Below are 15,647 nucleotides of genomic sequence, written 5' to 3'. Positions count from 1 at the left end.
GATACTGGGCATCAAACCCAGGTCAGCTGCATGCAAGGCAAACACCCTACCCACTATACTAATGCCCTACCTGCTATAACCTCTCTAGCCTGAGTTTTTTTTTTTTTTTTTTTGGTCACACCTGGCGATGCACAGGGGTTACTCCTGGCTCTGCACTCAAGAATCACCCCTGGTGGTGTTCAGAGGACCATGCTGGGAATAGAACCTGGGTTGGCTGTGTGCAAGGCAAACGCCCTACCCACTGTGCTATTGCTCCAACCCCAAGCCTGAGTTTTTTTTTTAATTTAAAGAAAATTATGATAAAAATAGAACATATCAAAATTGTTTTGATGCAACAAATAGCTGTGCCTAAAGGGAAATTTACATGGCTTTAATAATTATGTTAGAAGAGAAAAAAGAGCTAGCATTATTGATCTTCAAGGGTTCCATTTGAGAATCTATAAAAACAAGAATAAAGTAATTAAGTAGAGAGAAGGAAAGGGTAAGTAAGAGCATAAAATTAATGAAAAAGAACAGCAAAAAGTTCCTTCTGCAGCTTCTCTATCCGAGAAGGAATCATTAAGTCAATGATGTTATCATCAATGATGATGGTTGGAGGGATCACTTGGGATGGGAGATTTTGTGTGCTGAAAAAAGATAAAAGACAAAACATGGCCTCTCATTATTTGTATTGCAACCATAATGCCCATAAGTAGGCAGAGAGTAAGAGAGAAACTGTCTTCTGTAGAGGCAGGGTTGACGGGTGAGGTGAGCGGTGGTGGTGGTGGTTAGGGATACAGGGGACATTGGTGGTGGAAAATATACACTGGTGGAGGTATGGGTGTTTGATCATTGTATGACTGAAACTCAAACATGAAAGCTTTGTAAGTGTAGCTCACAGTGATTCAATTAAAAAGAATGAAAAAAAAAGTTCCTTCTTCGGGGCTGGAGCAATAGCACAGCGTTTGCCTTGCATGCGGCCGACCCAGGTTCGATTCCCAGCATCCCATATGGTCCCCTGAGCACCGCCAGGGGTGATTCCTGAGTGCAGAGCCAGGAGTAACCCCTGTGCTGTGCATCGCCGGGTGTGACCCAAAAAGCAAAAAAAAAAAAAAAAAAGTTCCTTCTTTGACAACATTAACAGTCAAGAGAATGAATTGGAGTATACAATAATAGAAGCAGGGAGATTTGTTAGCAAGACTATGTGATCTCCAAAGAGTTGGAGGCCAACTATGATGGTAGCAATGAAGAATGAGTGAAAAACTGTTGAAGACCCCATGTTAAGACCACCAGGTAAGACTCTGAATACTAAGAAAAAAGCTAGATTTTTAAAAATTTGCTGAACAAAGGAGGGATGTGTCTAAAATAATGTAGTTTTTGGGTGCTGGAGTTATTCATAACATCTAAATGGGAAGCCAGGTAAGTTTCTAGAACAGATGGTGGTCTTATCTTTAGAACCTGTGAGTAAATCTATGTAAAATTACTATAACTGCACACTTGTTTTGGAACATATGATTCTAAACTAAGCTTAGGTAATTTGTTTTGCTCTTTATGGCTTGGTACAATCTCTGTTTTGTGAGTCAGGGAACAATTTGTTTTTTAGTTTAGTTTCTATAATGAACAAATTGAAATGTATTGTGGAAATAGAATGAACAGGATATACACTGGGAAGACAGCAGATAGAAGGTGACAGAAAGGAATAAAAAGACTGTTACCTTTTTATCTTGAGTAAATGTAAAAATGGTAGTGATATTTACATAGTAGAAGAGGAACATTTGGGGCAAAAATTAAAATAAATAAAAATTATGTTTGGGAACTTATTTAAGTTTGAATGCCTGTTAGTTTTCCAAAAAGAATAATATCAAGTAAACAGATTTTCTATGAGTCCAGACTTCAGAGGGTACTGTTTGGGTGTGAGGTAAGAGTCTGGGCATCAAGTAAATAAATCTAATTAGGGTTAGATAACAAAAAGGGAGTTGGGAGACAACCCATTCACTACTCAGCGTAATACCTGAGTGTATCTTTTTGGCGAAGTGTTGCTTAAGCTTTGGATAAATATGAAATATTCAAGATAGATAAGATGAACAAATAATCAGAGTAATAGTAAATAGTTATAGCTGCTATGAAGAAAATTAAAGTGAAAGAGTGACAATTGTTCAAAGAGAGCATTATTACATTGCATGATTGTGCAAGATCTTCTTTTCTGGCTCATCTGCTCAATTATAGATAAAAAGCAGCCACCAGCTCTTTGAAAAGTAGGAGGCAAAGTTCTAGGTAATGGGAACAGCTGGTGCAAAGACTCTATACATACCTGCTCAAATTTAGAAATGAGGATGAGAAAATGCTAGAACTAAGATTGGAGAAATTTACAGTAGCCAGACTTTTATTTTAGGTGTAATTGAAGTAATCAGAATATTCTTATTAAGGAAATGACAGAGTATGGAATGATTTTTTTTGTGGGGGGGGATACTTGGTTACTGCTGGCTTTGCACTCAGGAATTACCCGTGGAATGCTGGGGGAACTATGTGGAGTACCAGGGATTGAACCTGGGTCGGCACCCGCTATACTATCTCTCCAGCCCCATGGAATGATTTTTATTTTTTATTTATTTTTTTTCTCGTTTATTTTTTTTATTAATGAATCACTGTGAGGTACAGTTACAAACTTATGAACTTTCATGTGTGCATTTGGTTTACATCCTTCCACCAGTGCCCATTCTCCCACACCAATGTTTCTAGTATCCCTCCCACCACCCCCACCCCAACCTCACCACCCCGACCTGCCTCTGCAGCAGGGCATTCCCTTTTGTTTTCTCTGCTGTTGGGTGTTGTAGTTTGCAACAGAGGTATTGAGTGGCCATCAAGTTCGGTCTATAGTCTACTTTTGGTATGCAGATTTCAGCCTTAGTGGGTCCTACCAAAATTCTCTACTAGGTGTTCCCTTCTCAATCTCTGCTGCCTTTTCCCCCAGCATGTAAGGCCAGTTTCCAAGCTGTGGGGCAGACCTCCTGGTTCTTATCTCTACTACTCCTGGGTGTTAGTGTCCCATTCTGCTACTTTATACTCCACATATGAGTGCGATCTTTCTATGTCTGTCTCTTTGTTTCTGACTCATTTCACTCAACATGATACTTTCCATGTTGATCCACTTATATGTAAATTTCATGACTTTGTCTTTCCCATGAAATGATTTTTAAAGAAAGATCAGATCTGTAGTTCTGTAGAGAGCAACAAAGGAAATCAGAGGTAAACACAGCAGCCACTAACGTTTGCCTTGCCATAAGTACCTACCAATGAGTGGAAGCTTTGAAGGTAGCAAGAACAAAAAAACCTATAAATGTTCTTGATTAAAGGGCATACTCATGAAAAGATTTTTGTGGAAACCAAATCCTAGTGATATAAAAGACTGGACAGTTTGCCTGAGTCTCTATTCACTTGTTTGGCAAAAAAAACTTATCTGAGATAGCATTTTATAATATCATGATTATGATGCTCTAGAATTAAATTTCAGACTTTCACCTTGACCTCACTCTAATCATCATTAAATATGGAAAATTAAAGATTTTTTAGTCCCTCCTTCTTATTATAGAGTATCTTGTAGTATTACGAAAATTATATTTATATGGGGCCTATTTGCTTTGGACTATGTAAATATTGAGCAAGAAGGAGTTAGGCAGCTGGCTTATGATACATTTTTACTCCTCTTACTGGGGTGAGGGGATAGGAGGTCTAAACACTTTCAGGAATGTCGGAGAGCAAGTACTATAAACATGTACTTGTCAACTGGATCTCTTGGAAAATATGACATGCTATTTACTAAGAAAAGTGTCCTTAATTATGGAATGCTCTTTGCAGGATATCATTTTATTTGAATTGCTTATGGCAAATCTGTGAATTAAAGGGGCACAGCTTTCTAAGAAAATGTTACATAATCTTATTCTAGCATAAAAAGTCACACAAAGTCATATAAATATGAGTCAAACGCCATTGAGATGGCTTTGTTTCATTAAAGGTAATATATGCTTTCCATGGAAAGGAAGGAAGCGTGAGTGCCCCAAGTATCTCAGGTTCTCCCTGCTTTGCCTGCTCTTGTTGCTTGATTATATTTCTGAAATTATTTGTAAATCTTTATATTTAATTTTATCCTAGACTAGTGTGAATCTGATTTGAGAATATGGTTGATTTTTTTTTTTGTCTCACACACACTTGTTCAGTTACTGAATTTAATTATCTTTGAAACACACATTTGATCCCTCCTACGGATGATAACTGCTATTTCTTTTCATTTTTCTTTTTCTTTTTTTTGTTGTTTTTGGGCAATACAAACAGTTCTCAGGACTTTCACTAGCTCTCTGCTCAGGGATCACACCTGACACTGCAAGGGATCATATTCAGTACTGAGATTGAACCAGATTGGCAGCAGGCAAGGCAAGCACCTTAACTTCTGCTCTATCTCTCGGACCTGATAGTTGATACATGAAGAGATAGAAGAGAGGGGCCAGGGGATACCCTAAAGAGCTGGAGTACATGCTTTGTGTGCTGGAATCCTGGCTTTATATCACTGGCACTATATGGTCCTACAAGTGACCTCTGAACAACTAGCTGGGTGTTGCCCCCAAGCATACCCAAGCTCCCCTCCCCAAGAAAATTAAAAGAGGGAGGGAAAGGGGAAGGGGTGGTGAGAGAGACAGACAGACAGGCACACAAAAAGAATGACGTTAGCACAATGAAGTTAGGATTACGGTGTCCTTACTACACTCAATGTTAGCTTTTAGCTAGTGATTTGGATTTAAATTTTCCCATTTGTAAAATGAAAGGGTTATATGAAATGATTTCAGGAATCTTCTCTGGTTCTAAAATTCTGGTTTGAAACCAGTAATTGATTGAGTTAATGATGGTTTAAAAGAGGCCTGGAGTGATAGCACAGCGGGTAGGGCGTTTGCCTTGCACGTGGCCAATGCGGGTTTGATTCCTCCACCCCTCTCAGAGAGCCTCGAAAGCTACCAAGAGTATCTCGCCCACACTGCAGAGCCTGGCAAGCTCCCTGTGGCGTATTCAATATGCCAAAAACAGTAACAAGTCTCACAATAGAGACGTTACTGGTGCCCGCTTGAGCAAATGGATGAGCAACGGGATAACAGTGATACAGTGATGTTTTTGCTTTAGGGTTACATACAGAAGAAAAACTATTGAGAAAATAGACAGTGGTCTGGGGGGTTAGTGTTCAGTGCCCTGTGTCATTCAGCCAGTCTCCTGAGGCCCCTCCCAGTCTCCGCCCCCACCCCCGATCTAATCTGCTTTATTCCTATAGCATTTCACATTGCAGTTATGATACTTTAACAGTGGATCTTATTTTAGAATTGTTTTATCCTTTTCTGAGATTCTAGATTTTGGAAGCCAAGCAATGTGCTGTAGTTATCTGCTTCCTTTATCATGCTTATGCGTTTTACATGTAGAAGAGTCTCAGTGAATATTTCTAGAATTGAATATATGCCAAGGAAAGCTCAAAATCTCCAGTGGAGTATTTCATGCTGTGGCATTGTGAGAATGACAGGAAAAGTTTAGGTTTTTAAAATTTTATTTTATTTTCACTTTTGTGCCACACTGAGTAGTGCTCAAGGGCTACTCCTGGTTCTGTGCTCGGGGGTTTCTCCTGTGGTGTTGAGGATTGAATCAGGGTCAGAAGCATGCAAGAGTGCAGAGCTGTTTTTTAAATTACATTATGGATAAAAAGTGTTTAATCAAACAATTGCAGCACACAAGATGCCCTCACAAAGAGGAATGTGAGTGACAAGACAGATAAAAGTTTTGGATTCAGTGTTAGCTCTAAGAGAACCCTATGAACAATTTTGAACCGCCTGGCCAACCTAATGTATTCAGTAGGTAACAATGAAAGGATTTCACAGTTTGAAAAAGAGATTTTCTGCTGAGACAGCAGGGATTTGAATGTGAATTGCATCTTCTGCATGCTAAGCATGACCTGATTGTCCCTTACAGCATAGTTGTGAAAAAAGAAGCTTTCTCAGGCATTGGTACCTATTACCCTTAAGGAACACAAATGTTCCCGAGAGCACTTTGCCTCAAACCTCTTGATTTCCATTGAGAAGAAAACAGAGGGAACAGAGAATGAAGAAAATGAAGGAAGACAAATTGGCATGTCAGTGGGTTGAGGGAGATCACAGAAGTCCAAGAGAGATAGTAGCCTAGAGATAAAAGAATTTTCTATATGGGAGTACTGAGATTGCAACAGATTTCATCAAGGGAGATGTTTTCACATCTCACAAGAAAGTGAGGGGCAGTGCCAACTCTATAAAAAAGGGAAAGGCTTTGTCAACCAAATATGTTGACATTGAATTTGACCTGGAGAGATCTTCAAGAAACACAGATCCTTGTAATACCACACAAAAACAAATGACAGATTTAAAAATCAACCTTACAGTAAAGAAATGAATATGGATGATTAATAAACACACATAAAATTGTTTAATATTACTAGGGTTCAGAAAAATTTGTCACAACATCCTTCTTGTTCAGGATATTATTGCTTAAAGTTGAGAAGATTGAGGTTATCAAGCATGTGGGGGAAATAAGTACTCCTGTGCACTATTAGTTTATTATAGGTATGATAGCACTGTCGTAGCACTGTTGTCCCATTGTTCATCGATTTTCTCAAACGGGCACCATTGTGTCTCGTGCCCACACATTACTGGACACCACAGTAATGTCTCCATTGTGAGACTTATTGTTACTGTTTTTGGCATATCAAATATGCCACGGGGAGCTTGCTGGGCTCTGCTGTGTGGGCAGGATACTCTCAGCAGTAACTTGCCGGCCTCTCGGAGAGGGATGGGAATCGAACCCGGGTCAGCTGCATGCAAGGTAAACGCTCTAATATATACATATATATGTGTGTATATATATATACATATACACATATATATATATATTAGTAGGCTCAGAGAGTCTCTTGCCCACACGCCCGGCTGTCTTCCCGGGGGCCCCTCGAGGGGATGGGCTCCAGCTTCCCTCCTCACCCCGAGCAGAGCTCCCTGAGGCCGAAGACCACCGGAACCTAGCTACAGCCATGCTCGAGGCCCCTCTCCACACGTTCGGACAGGTCTCACGCATGAAGGTACCGGCAGAGGAACCAGGTGTGTGTAATTCCATCAACGATCAGCACTCAGTGACTTAAAAGCAAGCTCCCAGAAGCGAGCGGCTGCTTTGTGGTTGTGCGATATCTTGTAACCTACTTCTCCCTCTAGGTGAAACTGGCAAGCTTCTGAGAGCTTCCTGCCCACATGGGACAGCCTTGCAAGCTTCCTATGGTGTATTCATATGCTAAATCCAGTAACAAGCTGGATTTCATTCCCCTGACCCTGAAGAACCTCCAGTGCGACATCCTTGAGAGGGCGGAGCTGAGAGAGACTTCTAAGATCTCAGGGAAAGGGTGAACTAAGCTATTGCCCCACGCCGGCTAAAAGGGGAAATATCCTTCCTTGGTTTTTCTTCCCTCCGGGAGGAATCGATGCATTGTCCGCCATATTATGGAACTTTTAGAGAGGTATGAACTTGGTGGCGTGGGGAAAAAAAAAAAGTGTGTTTTAAACTTGAAACAGCGGGATGCTCGGACAGTCTTGGGCCGGGCCGGTGCCGGCTCGAGCTCGGCTGAGACTCAACCCGGTGGCCATGCCTTTGCACAGCCGCCTAGCTGCTGTACGACCAGGATCCAGAGCCAGCTATACAACTTGGGGTCCCAGTGAGTGCTTGCAGCCATGTGCCCAGACTGTGAACTAAGCTTTTGCTCCATGATGCTCCAGGAAGGGAAATGATGCTATTTCCAACTTAAATCTCCCTGGACTTAATTACTAAAATATAGAAATCCTAAACCACGCTGCCACTACCGCGGCCGCTCGACTTTATTTCTCTTTATTCTCATCAGTGGAAAACTAATTATCAAATGTTTCCTTGTCAATAGGGCTGTATTCTTGGGGGATAAACTCCAACAAGAATAGTGAGTTCTATCTTGAAACTCCAACAACAATAATGATTTTTGTATTGAAATAAGAAATGTAATCAAGGTAAAGAGAAAAGGAAGTGAAATTTGTCAGTCTATGTGGGGGGGGTAGGGGCTGGGGGGTGGTAGGTATACTGTTTTTGTTTTGTTTTGTTTTGTTTTATCTTTTTTTGGTGGTGGAATATGGTCACTGGCAAAGGGATGGATGTTTGAGCATTATATGACCGAGACATAAGCCTGAGAACTTTGTAATTTCCCACATGGTGATTCAATAATAAAATAAAATAAAATAAAATAAAAATAAATAAAAAAGAAAGGACAAATGGAGAGGTTACTGAGCCTGCTGGAGAAATGAACAATTAACGGGGATTTTGTCATTTGTGATTCAAGGCTCATTTTGGATATTGTAATCTGGTTATTAATGTTCATCAATGCATTGCAAATACATATCAAAGACCATATACATTTTAAATGCACACATTCTTCAACCCAGTATTTCCAGTTCTCAGCCCTTGCTCTAGTGTAGTTCTTATACATGATCACAAAAAATGCAGGTAAAAAAGAATTCTTACCCTGGCATTTTTTTTCTAGTAAAAAATCACACCCATCTGAGTTTAAGGCCATTAGAGCTGTGCCTGGTAGTTTTGTGGGTCACTAGGCCAAACCCAGAACTTTTGGGGATTGAACTCAGGGCTTTTGCACATGTAGGAAATGTGCTTCATCAGCTGAGCTACCTCCCTGGTCCCCTAGTATTTTTTGGGGGGAAATTTTATTAGGGGAAACTTGAACACTCAAAATAAACAGGATATTATAAAGGACCCCTAAGTACCAGAGACCCATCTAAACATATTTATCATATGAAGTAATAGCTTCATATGATAAATATAGTCTACATGTCAAGTCATAGGAGACAAAAACAAAGTACATTCACATATTGAATCTTGGCATGCTATGTAGCAGGATGAAAAAAAGATGGCAAGAGCTTTATATAATGTACTAAATAGACACTAAATCATATACTATAATCAATAAAACAAATTAAAACAAAAAAGAGAATGTGAGGATAGCTCAGACTGTAAAACACCTAACTTACAGGCATGAAATCTGAACTCAGCTCCTGGTACTGTCCCATATTAGCGTATCACTGTTATCCCGTTGCTCATTGATTTTCTCGAGTAGGCACCAGTAACGTCTCCATTGTGAGACTTGTTACTGTTTTTGGCATATTGAATATGCCACGGGTAGCTTGCCAGGCTCTGCCATGCGAGCGGAATACTCTTGGTAGCTTGCCGGGCTCTCGAGAGGGATCGAACCCAGGTCAGCCACATGCAAGGCAAACACCCTACCTGCTATGCTATTGCTATATGCTGAGTAGAATTCCAGCAAGTTCCCATTGTGCCAATAACGACAAAGGCAAGGAAGGGAGGAAACACCGTGTTTTGCTGCTCTTCAGGGATAGTTCAAAGGGCTGAGCACAAGCTTTGCATACAGAAGGGCTGGGTTTGATCCCTGGCACCTGATGCCATGAAAACTATTTGGGGTGATCACAGAGCATAAAGGAGGGAGTAACCTCTAGGTACCACCAAGGATACCCTACCTCTCCTCAAAATATTTTATCGAATAAGTATGGGGTGCCATTCAGAAATTAAAAACAAAAACACAAACAACAAAAACTGTTGCTGAAAAAGTGCACTTGAAGAAGACCCTGTGTTCATGAGTCAGTCCTAATGACTCCAAGGAATGTGACTAGGACATATAAATTCATATCAAATAATATTATTAGTTAATATGAAATAATATATAGAATAGAGTAAAGCACTTAAGAGAACTTTTAGCACATATTAAGTATCAAATATTCTTATTTGTAAAAATAAAAAAGATTTTGGAAAGTTACACTATACACAGGTTTCTCCTACTCTCTGAAAGTATGGCAATCCTATAAAACCTTTCCTCAGCTAAAATAGAAGAAAGGGAAAAAGCCATTACTATTCATTTATAGGGAAAATTTACTGACCTTTCTGAATCTACCAGGCAACAAACAACGTGACAAACTTAAGCAAAGAATTTAGCATTCCCATCAGAAAATACTGAAGATGATTCTTATGTCTGTGTGGATTAGTAGAAAACAAGGAAGGTGGGAAAGAGGAGGAAAACACTCAGTCCTCAGACTCCAATGGAGATGAAGGTGGGCACTGGGAGACAAAGGGCCTAACATTAGAGACTGTTGTAATACAAACTCCAAGTAGGTTGTATTTTTTTTCTTTTTTTTAATTGAATCACCATGAGATGCAGTTACAAAGCTTTTATGATTGAGTTTCAGTCATATAATGATAGAACTCCCATCCCTTCTCCCTCCATCTGTGCACATTTCCCACTACCAGTGTCCCCAGTGTTCCTCCCACTATCCTAACCAAACCCCACCCCCTGCCTCTACAGCAGTCAACTTCTTTCTTACCAAGTAGGATATATTGACCCTAGAAGAGGAAGACAGAACTTGAAATGAAAGTCCAAGAGCCTCAAATTTAACTGCTCTCTCTGGCCCTTTCTAGTTCTTCTTTCCTTTATTTTTTCCCTATAAAATTTAAATCTGATTGGAAAAAAAGAAATGTGGGGTAGTACTTCTGGGATCCTCTATGTCCTAGCATTATCTCCAATGCAACAAGAAGCTCCAAGCAATCGTGCTGTTGGCATAGACATTGAGACCACAGGGCCAGGGTCCTGGGTCACACTGGATCAGACTGAGTTCCTGATGGGAGAAACTGTTCTCTTCTCTTTTGCTGGAGATAGACACAGGAGACCTATCTCATCTGGAATTTTTTCTCAGGACTCATGCATTCTAACTAAGGAGAGATTTAATTATTTGAAGGATAAATATTTATTTATTGAAAGTTATTTTTGTTCCCTATTTTTTGTTTGAGGAGGCAGGGATTCCCAAGTGGTGCTCAGGGGGGTTGGGGGATACTCCTGGTAATACTCAGCCAACCAGAAATGCGATTTGAGGTTCTTGGGAGATCATATGGTGCTAGGGCTCAAACTTACAGCAGGGTTAAAACTTGTACTATCTCCCAAGGCCTGTTTCCAAGACATATAGTCACAGCTTTTAAAAAATGTTTATTAAAATCACTGGGAAATTTTTTAAAAAGAGAAATATTTATTAAATAATTGACAGATTGAATGAAAAAATAAAGACTGCATCAATTCTCTTGAAATTATATGATGGTTCCTCAGCTTTGTGACCATGTCTCTTTCTTTTTTTTCTTTTTTTTTGCTTTTTGGGTCACACCCAGCGATGCTCAGGGGTTACTCCTGGCTTTGAACTCAGGAATTACTCCTGGTGGTGCTTAGGGGACCATATGGGATGCCGGGGATCGAACCCGGGTCAGCGAACCCGGGTCGGCCGAGTGCAAGGCAAACGCCTTACCCGCTGTGTTATCGCTCCGGCCCCAATGTCTCTTTCAAGTTTAAGAAAAGGAGGTCAAGAATTTTGTAGTCAAGTGGATGGGCATGAAAAGTTTCATGCTGAGTGAAATGAGTCAGAAAGAGAGAGACAGACATAGAAAGATTGCACTCATCTATGGTATATAGAATAACAGAGTGGGAGACTAACACTCAAGATCTGTAGAAATAAGTACCAGGAGGTTGACTCCATGGCTTCGAGGCTGGCCTCACGTTCCGGGGAAAGGTCAACTCAGAGAAGCGATCACCAACTACATTGTAGTCGAAGGCCATGTGGGGGAAGGGAGTTGCGGGCTGAATGAGGGCTAGAGACTGAGCACAGCGGCCACTGAACACCTTTATTGCAAACCACAACAGCTAATTAGAGAGAGAAAACAGAAGGGAATGCCTTGCCACAGTGGCAGGGTGGGGTGGGGGGGAGATGGGATTGGGGAGGGTGGGAGGGACACTGGGTTTACGGGTGGTGGAGAATGGGCACTGGTGAAGGGATGGGTTCCAAACTTTGTATGAGGGAAGTATAAGCACAAAAGTGTATAAATCTGTAACTGTACCCTCACGGTGATTCTCTAATTAAAAATAAATAAATATAAAAAAAAAAAGAAATAGTGCGTTACTTCTGTAGATTATACTAGCTTATATATGTATCCTAAAAAGTCCTTGAATATATCCTTGCTTTATGATTTTACATTTCACGAAATTGGATAATTGTAGGATGACATTACTTTCTACAGATAATCATCATGTTTCTTTTTACAAACCCAAATTTAGGAAGTTTAGTATTGAATATTAAAACTATCTCCTTTATTTGTTTTTGTCTTGAGAATGCCACACCAGCAGTGCAAAAGGGCTATTCCTGGCTCTGTGCTCAGGAGTGACCCCTGGCGGTGGTCAGGGGATCATATGTGATATCAAGGATCAAACCAGGGTCAGCAGCATTGCAAGGAAAGTATCTGCTGTATTATCTCCCCAACCCTTAAAACTTATATTTAGGTCTTTGTGTTTTCTTTCATATATTGTGAGAACCCTAATGGCAGGAATTTTTCTTTAAATCCTTTCATAGGATGGCCACAGCGGTGTGAGAGTTATTGATAAAAATTACTGAATGAGTGAATAAATGCTGTCCTGTAACTCTGTGTGTGTGTGAGTGTGTGTGTCTTTGGGCCACACCTGGCAGTTCACAGGCCTTACTCCTGGTTCTGTGGTTAGGGATCACTCCTGGTGTGTTCAATGGACAAATATGAGGTGCTGGGGTTCAAAGCAGAGTCTGCTGCATGCAGGCAAGTGCCTTAACTGCTGTACTATCTCTCCGACCCTGTCCTGTAACTTTTAAATATTTATAAATGTAGGTGTTTTTGTCCAATAATTTGGATTTGGAGAATTGTTCTTTGAAGAGTTTCTCTTGTTCTCATGTCCTATCTGCCTCTCTCAACTGTACTTTCAGTTGCAGTTGTGCTGTGGCCACATGATAGAAAATTCCTGATTCTCCCCGCAGAGGCTGAGAAGGTAGAAGAGGACAGTTAATCGCATTGTTGTTGCTCCTTTCACAAATAATGTTTTCTTTCTCACTGAGACCCAATTAAAGTGTTCTGCCCCCACATTCCTCTGAGGACTAAGCCAAGGGTGATTTTTCCAGGCTTCTAATCTCTTAAATTGCCTATGAGTCAAGGTTCTCCCCATGGCCATTATTGGCAACACCTTGAAATAACTGAAAATTATGCCAGAGAGGAAACTGCTGGCATAAAAAAGTCCTTGACTTTGGTCTGGTAACAAAATAGCTCTTAATACTTAAGAAACAAAATCTTTTCGGCTCTGTGAAGCAGTGAAAATCTAATAAAAAGTGTGTCTCCCCTGGGTACTTTACATCATTAGCATCCTAGCTCCACACTTGGCTTTAACAAATAACTTATTTTAAAAGTTTCTCTAGGGAGAGGACAAGGTGCCAAAAATATCTTGGATGAAACCTTTACCTAGCAACCTGATAAAACTGCTTCAATACAGTTTTTAAAATTCAACTTCATGCAGTAGTCTTTGTGATTTTTTTTTGTTTCTGATTTTGCTGTGTTCTGAAAAGTCTCCATGTTTGGTATGCATGGAAATTTTCCTCCTGAGCAAGGAGGGAAAAAATAATGCTTTGTGATGAGCACTTTGTGGTTTTCACAGTACATTCATCATAAATACTACTGCATTAATTGACCACAGATTACATGCTGGTACTCTATGCTAACCACTTTACACTTAATCTTTGCCACAATCCTATGCAGTAAGAAGTATTACAAGCTTCACTTTATTGGAAGAAATGGAGCTTTGGGAGAGTTATGTAATTTGCCCAAAGTCACGCAGAAAGTGGTTGAATGTGGATTTTTTTGTGGATTTTTTCTGATCTTAAAATCCTGAGGTTTGTTTGATGACATTTTTTTTGGGGGGTCACACCTGGCGGTGCTCAGGGGTTACTCCTGGCTTTGCACTCAGGAATTACTCCTAGCAGTGCTAGAGGGACCATATGGGATGCTGGGGATCAAACCGGGTTGGCCGCATGCAAGGCAAACGCCCTACCACTGTACTATATATATAGCTCCAGCCCCTGAAAATCTTCTAAAGTAGACAAGTAATCCTATCTTTCTTTTCCTTCCCTTCCCTTTCCGTTTTGTGTGTGGTGTGATGGTGGTAGTGGTGGTGGGGGGGTGGTGGTGTTGGTGGTGGTATGTGTGTGTGTGTGTGTGTGGTGTGTGTGTGTGTGTGTGTGTGTGTGTGTGTGTGGTGTGTGTGTATGTGTGTATGTATGTGTGTGTATCAAGCAATGCTCAAGGTGGGGGGGGGAAGGTGCATGGAGGCCTTTCCTGGCAATTTGACTATTGGCTTAACATGGGCCCGAGATTCAGTGCTGGGTCCCTAGATGTAGTGCTGCTTGGTCGGAAACACTAGTGTCACAGAGGTGGGGTTTGGGGCTTCCAGGAAGTCATGTGATTCCAGGGACTAAATTCAGGTCGAGTACCTTATACTATCTTCTAGTTTCTATTTTTTTTTCTCTTCTTGCTTTCTGAAAGAAAGATGGAAAGAAAGACTGAATTAAATTTTTTAAAAAAACAAAACAAACAAACCAAAAACACTCACCACACATCCTTCATTCCATCCTGCTCTCAATGCTCTGAAGTGTTGATGCTGCCAGGATCATAATGTACTCTCCAAGGATGGCACCTTTTGAAGCCAGTTTTCAAAGGGCATTATGAACCCTTGAGTTCACCAGTCTAGTAGGTTTTATACCCTGTAAATTAAAAACATCAACTTTTCCATCTTTTTATCATCAAACACCTAGATTATTATCATCAGCAAACTTACTGTCCTCAGCCTTAAGCTACACAAAGTCCCAGGAAACAATAACCAAGCATCTTTGACCTTATATTCCTTTACCACTGGTCTTTTCAGCAGCAGATAACATTTACTAACTTGTCACATCTTCCTCTTGGTTCTGTGTATTTACTTTTTTCTTGTCTTCCTCTCGATTTCTTTAGCCGTTTTCATCTTCTTTTTCATTGGATATTTTCCTGTCCATTCTCTAAATATAAAATTTCTTTAATTTCCACATTTGATTCCAACCTACTGCCTCTATTTTATTCTGTATTCTCTTTCAGATACGTCTTGTCAAGGTTATCACTGGGCATTTTTTTCTTGCTAGTAGTGGTGCTGTCCCTCCTGTTCACTCCCTTCTATTCTAGTCTCTTCTTTTTCTTTTCTTCGTTTCCTTTCCCTTTTCTTTTTCTCCTCTTTCTTTCTTTTATTTTATTTTAGTTTTGGTAATGTGGTTCTAATAGTGTTAAACTTTATGGTATTCGTATACAAAGATAGAGCACTCCACGACCACCAAAGTTAGCATCCTTTCTTTCAATTCAGCTGCAGCTCAGTTTCCTAACTAGAGTTTGAGTATTAATTCTTCTAATTTTTTTCTTTTTTTTTTTTTTTTTGCTTTTTGGGTCACACCTGGCGATGCACAGTGGTTATTCCTGGCTCAACACTCAGGAATTTCTCCTGGCAGTGCTCAGGGGACCATATGGGATGCTGGGAATCGAACCCAGGTTGGACATCTGCAAGGCAAACACCCTACCCCCTGTACTATCCCTCAACCCTCCCTTCTAATATTTTTAATTTTCTAAAAGAAGACACAGGTTGGGTTTTTAAATAATTTATTTTATTTTTATTTATT

This window comes from Sorex araneus, chromosome X (assembly GCF_027595985.1).
Source record: "Sorex araneus isolate mSorAra2 chromosome X, mSorAra2.pri, whole genome shotgun sequence".
NCBI lineage: Eukaryota > Metazoa > Chordata > Mammalia > Eulipotyphla > Soricidae > Sorex > Sorex araneus.
Note: the sequence above shows the minus strand (reverse complement) of the source record.